Below are 7500 nucleotides of genomic sequence, written 5' to 3'. Positions count from 1 at the left end.
GAGAAGGCCAAGCCAGAAGTCCCTCCGGATGGCGGGTTCCGGACTCCAGCTTCCAGGGGAAGCGATGTTTTTTTCCTCCCCATTTCAGGCCCGGAAGAAGAGGGAGAGGCAGAGTGTCCTTCTCGGGCATCCGCTGTTTCTGAAGCACGCTTGTTGCCAAAAGATCGGCCCCCGTCCCCGACGAGCCCAAGAATCCAGAGACAAGGTCTTGGAGCTTAGAAGCAAAGAGGCCATTTTATCGCTCTGCCGGGCAAAGGGGATTCACAGCAGGCTAGCGTCTTCAAAACTGTGTACCCACCTTGGGGATGGAGTGGGTGGGGTGGTTCTAGAGCCATAGCTCAAACAATCGGGCATCGATCACCATCCACAGAATCGTTTTCTCATCAGAAGACTCAGAATGGTGTCACGATGCCTCCAGGTGACCCATTCTATAGAGGCTGGTGGTTAGATCTCGTTATCTCATAAGCACTCAAGGTGTGGCCTTCTTGGTCACTCAGGCTATTTTGTCAGGTCATTAGTCCCGTGACCGACCTTCTCCTCGGAGAAAGACTCAGAGACCCAGCATGATGATGACTTTCAATGAGTGAAATACAGTAGAAACAGTAAGATCGATAGCTTCCAGTTTCAACAACAGGCCTGGAACCGTGAGCAGCAACCAGTCAGTCAGGACAGTTGACCGTTTTCAGGGCGAGCATAAGAAACCGAATGACACCCCCCCCCAGCAAATGAATGAGTGAATGAATGAATGAATGAATGAATGACCTAATGATCCTCCCCTCCCCCCCCCGCCAAAAAAAGAAGCAATAATCCGTTAGCCTAATTCCGGCCATTTTATTCATCCTCCTTCACCCTGAAGCCCCAGTCACCCACGTGCCACAGTGGTCTGTTTTCTGGTTTCCTCCACCACCCCACCCCCCACCAACCACCACCCCGCCAACATCCCCCCATGCCCAACCACCGCCCCAAGTGTGGGACTGGACGGGGGTGCAGGGGGCTGAGGGGGCAGCAATGGCGGCTTGAGGTGAGGGTGGGGAGTGTTCCGCCCAGATCGTATAGGAAGCTCAAACACAGCTGCATTACGAGACAAGATGGTAGATTTCTGTGAGTCCTCCCTCCTCTTAAAATCCGTCCTAAGGAGGAGACAGACAGAAAGAGAAACATCACCCTCACTCCCAACGCCTCCTGCGCCCTCGATGCGCCCCAAAACAACAACAAGAAAAACAAAAACAAACACGACCACAAATAAGTCGCTATCCCTGGGGAAGAAGGATTCGATGGCATGGGGATATCATTCTAAAATTCATTCCCTCTTCATCACATTTCATGGAAACCGATTGCAATCTATGAGGCCCTGTGAAGGTAGGGGTTGGGGGGGTAGGGAGGAGGGAGGGAAGTGAAGGGGGGGGAGAGGGAGAGAGGGAGGGAGAGAGAGAGAGAGAGAGAGAGAGAGAGAGAGAGAGAAAGAGCAGAGGAGAGGAGGGATAAAAGGGGAGAGGACAGGAAAGGAGAGGAGGGAAAAGAGGGGAGGGGAGGGGAAATGAGAAGAGGCGAGGGGAGAGGAGAAGAGGGAGAGGAGAGGAGTGGAGGGGAGAAGAGAGGAGTGGAGGGGTGAGGGGGAAGGGGGGAGAACAGGGAAGAGGAGAGGAGGGGAGAGGAGAGGAAAGAGAGACAAGGGAGACAGACAGACATGCATGCGCGCGCGCGCACACACACACACAGAGAATAGCGAAATGGAGAGAGAGGCAGAGAGAGAGAGAGAGAGAGAGAGAGAGAGAGAGAGAGAGAGACAGACAGACAGACAGACAGACAGACAGACAGACACGGATCTAGGTCAGGGATACTACACATGGGTATTCTTCTGAGTGATTTTATGTGTTTTCTCAATCGCCACCTCTATGGAGATAAAAATCGCTCCCATAAGATGAAGGGAGTCCTTCTGCCACCGCCCACGGCCCCGCCCACCAGCACCGCTTGTGTTTGTCAGGGATTCCAAGCCAAAGCACGTGGAGGAGCGGGAGAGCTTCCTGGCAGCCCAAGGAGGAGGAAAGTCCGGCAGCATGAGAGAGGTGGTTGGCACGGGGAAGCTGGAGGCCGGCTGACGAGAAGATGGGTGAGGGGGCAGGGAGGAGGGTTTCCCAAGTTGGAGAGCCAAGACGAGGGAGGGGAGCTGTCGGTGGCTGCGTTCTGACCCCGACCCCAACCCTGACTGGAGCGGATCCCTGAAAGGAGGCGGTTCGGGCTCTCTGGCCGAGAACGCCCCTCTCTTCCTCTTTGTGCAGAAACACCTTCCGCAGACCGAGAAAGTCCATCCCGAGACCCTCGTCGGAAGAGTCCTTTCCAGACCCATCACGATCCTCCTGGGCCAAGGGGTCCAGGGGATGGGGCGGGGCCTCCATTCGATCCGTCTTCCGTCCGTCCGTCCATCCACAAGATCTTGAACATCCATGTAGGATTCTGGATGGTAGCAGTTTTCCAGGATCCTCGAAATCCTTGTAAGTCCTCTCCTGGCAGATTCGACCCCTAGGTCGTACCGCGCAGCACAGGGCACTAGATTCAGTCCCTCGGGACGAGGGTTCCTGAAAAAGACCAGGAAAAAGAAGAACAGAATCACTATGGTGTGCACCAGCCAGAAACCAGCACCACCTTGTCACTCGAACAGACTTGCAAAAGGCGGGGTAGGGAGAGAAAGTCATAGGATGGCTACCATCCCTCCCACCCCCACCCCACACGCCAAGCCCCAGACCATCGTCATCCCTGCTCCCCCTCCCCTCCCCTTTCCTCTCCCTTCCCCCTCCCCCTCCCCCTCCCCTCCATCGACGCCCGCCTCCCGCTTGTACCCCACTCCTCTGAACCCAGCACCACCCACCCCAGCCTGGACGGGCTCGGCTCAGATCGGCTCGGCCCGGCTCGGCTCGGCCCGGCCCGGCCCGGCCCGGCCCGTCCGTCCGGTCGACTTCTTCGCAGGGTCTAAAATAGCGCCCGGCCGACAGGCAGGTGGCACATGGCACATGGCACATGGCAGGGGAGCGAGCGGGACGGTTCGGGATCTCTGGGTGGCAGGGACACGCGGCCGGACAACCAGGAGCACGGACGGCCTGGCGTGCGTTTCTCCGCTCGGGGGGGCCTCGACCAGAGACCGTGGTACGGGGAACGGGGACACACACACACCACACACACACCACACACACACACCACACACACCACACAGACACAGACACACAGACACACAGACACACAGACACACACACACACACACACACACACACAGACACACACACACACCCCTTCACCCCCACCCCCAAACCTCTGACAGCTTTCGTTTGTTTTCGGCCGACCGTCCCTCGATGAGGTACGAGTGCCTTGGCTGGGGCTGGGGGGGGGGGTGGAGTTCCTCCCTCCACAACGACCCCACACGGGCTCTGTTCTGGTCACCCGAGTCCTCTTCCAAGTCAGACCACAGGCCTCCATCACCCGGCGCGAGCACTCGGGGAAACAGTCACCATCCTCATCTCTCCGCTCCACCTCTACACGTGAAGAACTGTTCCCAGCCCACGCCACTCCACCCCACCCCACGCCCCGATGCCACCCACCGCAGTGGAGAGAAACGAGACGAATCCACAGACGTGCATCAATCCGATGAAGAAAACGACGGCCCTATTCCAAGGAAGCATGGATATCTAGGTAGGAGATTCATCGAGTACTATGGAGGCGGTGGGAAAGGGGGGGGTTGCGGTGGGGAGGGTCTAGAGATCAGGCAGTACAGCCCATGCTTAGCATGCAAAAAATAAAGGTCCAGGGTTCAATCCCCAGCACCTACTCTTCAAAAATAACCCGAGAAGAAGCAAGAAGGACGCTCGTAGCTCACCCTCTCCCACAAATACACCAAAACTCACATCGACGGACCCACTCGGCCAATCAGACCACCTGCGGAACTCCGACAGAACACCGCCCTCTTCGAAAGACAAAGACGCCCAAAATCTGGTAGGAGAAAAGGAGAAAAGAAAGAGTCAAAAGCAAAACAGTGCGGGAGGGACCGGCAGAGGAGGAATAGGGCTCGTTCGCCAGACCTCCCCGTCTCCAACGGAGAGGCCGACGGGACGGTGGGGGAGCCTCCGAGTCTCAGATCTGCCCGGAGCGCCCCTTGACCGACCGACCCAAGTGAAACGGGCACAGAGGGTCCCCGCGACACACAGCCCGAGTCGCAGGCCGGCAGCCGGGGGCCGGGACAGGCCGCACGAGCCGGGCAGAGGACCGTGGCGGCGGCACCACGCGCCGTGGCCGGGAGGGGATACAGAGCAGAACAACCCGCCCCCCCAACCCGTCCATTACGGGGAAAGAAAGGCAAAGCAACACGGCCGGTGTGCCCTGGGGAGAGGGGCGCCGTAGCCTCCATCTCCTCAGACCTGCGGCGCCATCACCGGCCCTTCTCGCGAGAAGAGAGGCGGGGCGCAGCCACAGCCGCCATAGCCCCTGGCGCGCGGCGCGCAGCGCGCGGGCGGGGGCGGGAGCGGGGGCGGGGCCGAGACTCGAATCCGCACCCGGGGGCTCTGCAACCTCCTAGGCAGGACTGAGACTCGTTTTCAGCCTGAGGCAGATATTATATATCTGCCCCGGTACCTCAGAGAACTCGCGCCACCAAGACTAAGAAGGAGCCGAGTTTTGGAATGCAGCAGGGGCAGGGCGGTTCCACGGTCTTCCCCGAGCCCACCTACGGAGAGGAGCGCCAACCCGAGGCGGAGCACACAGCCGCACAGAGCAGCGGAGCGACCGGCGCCGGGAGAGGGCAGGCGGCCAGCCACCCTCCCTCCTTCCCGGCAGGAACGCAGCATCCGACCGCGGTGCCAGGAGGGGGCGCGATCTACTTGCCCACAGGCACCGAGGGCAGCACAGACGAGGGCGCCGACAGAGGGCCCGCGGAAACAGCAAGCTGAGTTCACGAAACAGGGCGACGACAGAAAGACTTCTCGGTGAAACCGTTAAGAGCGCACCGTCTCCAGGAGAACACATCCTTTTTTTTTTTTTTTTTCCTCTTTTTTTTTTTTCTTTTCCTTTTTCTTTTTTAATCTCTTTTATATCGGTTTTACCTTCTGTTACCTTTTTAACCTTTACTTTTGAACAGTCGTATACGTTTACGGTTTTAATCCCTTTTAAATGTTTCATTTCAAGTCTTTTCATTATTATTATTTTTAAACATCCACCCCCTTCCCTTTTTCATTCTCTTGGTTTTGATCTCCTGTTACTGGTTATTCACAGGTTTCAAATATTGTTTCTCGATTTTTTCCTCCTTTTTATTAAGGTTATTAAAAGACGTCTCAACTCGATCGCTATTCTGCTTCCACTTACTCTTCTATTCATGATTACACACTGTCTTCAAACCTTTTCTTTCTCCCGTCTTTTAAAATCCTCTGTTTTATCTTTTGTTAAAATCTGTTCTATTTCCGATTACCTTTTAAAAATTTACTTTTGAAACAATTGTATATTATTTTCTGATCTTTTCTATTTGTTTTTAAAGGCTTTTAGAAGACGTCTCAGCTCAATTGCTATTCTGCTTCAACTTGCTCTTCTATTATTGATCGTACACTGTTTTCAAACCTTTTTTTCTCCATTCTTTTAACATCCTGCCCCCACCCCCTCTCTCCCTCTCCCCCTCTGTCTCTGTCTCTGTCTCTCTCTCTCTCCCCCTATCCCCCTCTCTCTTTTAAAGTTTTATGCCTGCCTAGGCTTTCGATAAATACATAAACTCCTTAAGGACACCAATAGATAACTGATACTCCTTAAGCCACAGTGCCAGAGAGATAGGAGCATTATGAAGAAGCAGAGGAACCACTCCCAATTAAAAGAGCCAGAGAAATTCCCTGAAAGCACGATCCATGAAATAGACGTGGATGGCCTGCTCGATCAAGATTTCCAAAAAGGAGTGATCCAAGTCCTGAAGGAACTCCAAGAGATAGTGTTGAGAGATATACTATACGTCAAAAACGAAATCGAAGCTATAAAGAAGAGTCAAGGAGAACTGGTCCACTCATTGGCTGAAATGAGAACTGGTCTAAAGGCTGTCCAAAGCAGGCTAGATCACGCAGAGGAACGAATAAGTGGCCTAGAAGGCAGGACAACAGAAAGAACCCAATCAGAACAGCTGAGAGAAAAACCAATAAAGAACAACGAAAACCATCTTAGGGACCTAAGGGACCCTCGAAAGCGTGCCCATCTACGCACAATAGGGGTTCCAGAAGGGGAAGAAAGAACCAAGGGGACCGAAAAGATATTCGAAGAAAGCATGACTGAAAATTTCCCAAATCTAAAGAAGGAATCAGATATCCAAGTCCAGGAGGCTCAGAGGGTACCCAACAGAAAGAACTCAAACAGGCCCACACCGAGACATAGGCTAATCAAGATGGCCAGAGTCAAGGATAAAGCAATGATCCTAAACGCCTTTAGGCAAGAGAAAAACAGAGTGAGTTTCAAGGGAACCCCCATAAGGCTCTCAGCGGATTTCTCTACACAAACACTACAGGCCAGAAGGGAGTGGCAAGATCTATTGAAATTCTTGAATGAAAAACAAAACAAAACAAAACAAAACAGACAAAAAGAAGCAGCCTAGGGTACTCTATCCAGCAAAGCTATCCTTTAGAATAGAAGGGGAGGTAAAGAACTTCACAGACAAGCAAAAACGAAAAGAGTTTAGCAACACTGAACCCATGCTAAAAGAAACATCAACAGGTCTACTCTAAATAGAGAAGAAGGAGGATGGTACAAAAATGAGACCACTCATCACCGGAAAGGTGATCACTACCATTCATTCCAAACGGAATAAACACAAAATTGTAAAAAGAAGACATCTAAACCATTAAGAGTGGCAGAGGGAAGCAAGAAAATAATAGAGACTTTTTTTCCCCCCCTTCTCCTTCCTTTCTTTCTCTTTTAGATGGGTTTGAGATTCTATTACTATCTGTTTCATACAAACAGTTATAGCCATAGGTGAATAGACTTCCAAACAGGGTCAACCGAACTCCAAAACGTACAAGTGAGTCACAGAAGCCAACTAAAGGCTAACTAAAGGCGGGGGGGGGGGGAAGCATGGAGATGAAACAACATGCTATCGAAAAGCCAATGGGTGAATGATGAAATCAAAGTTGAAATAAACAAAAAACCCAGCAACAACAACAACAACAACAACAACAACAACAGCAACAGCAACAGCAACAGCAACAACAACAACAGCAACAGCAACAACAACAACAGCAAAGAGAACCTTGATACAAATGAAAATGAAAACCCAACCACCCAAAACTTATGGGACGCAGCCAAGGCTGCACTAAGGGGGAACTTTATAGCGATACAGGCCTTCCTCAAAAATGAAGAATGATCTCAAAGAAACAATCGAACCCACCAGCTGAAAGAACTAAAAAAAAGAAGAGCAGAAACACCCAAAAGTCAGCAGAAGGAAGGAAATCCTAAAGATCAGGAAATCAATAGAGTAGAGGTTAAAATAAAAAGAGA

The sequence above is a fragment of the Camelus bactrianus genome, chromosome 26 (genome assembly GCF_048773025.1).
Source record: "Camelus bactrianus isolate YW-2024 breed Bactrian camel chromosome 26, ASM4877302v1, whole genome shotgun sequence".
Taxonomy (NCBI): Eukaryota; Metazoa; Chordata; class Mammalia; order Artiodactyla; family Camelidae; genus Camelus; species Camelus bactrianus.
This window is presented reverse-complemented; position numbering follows the sequence as displayed.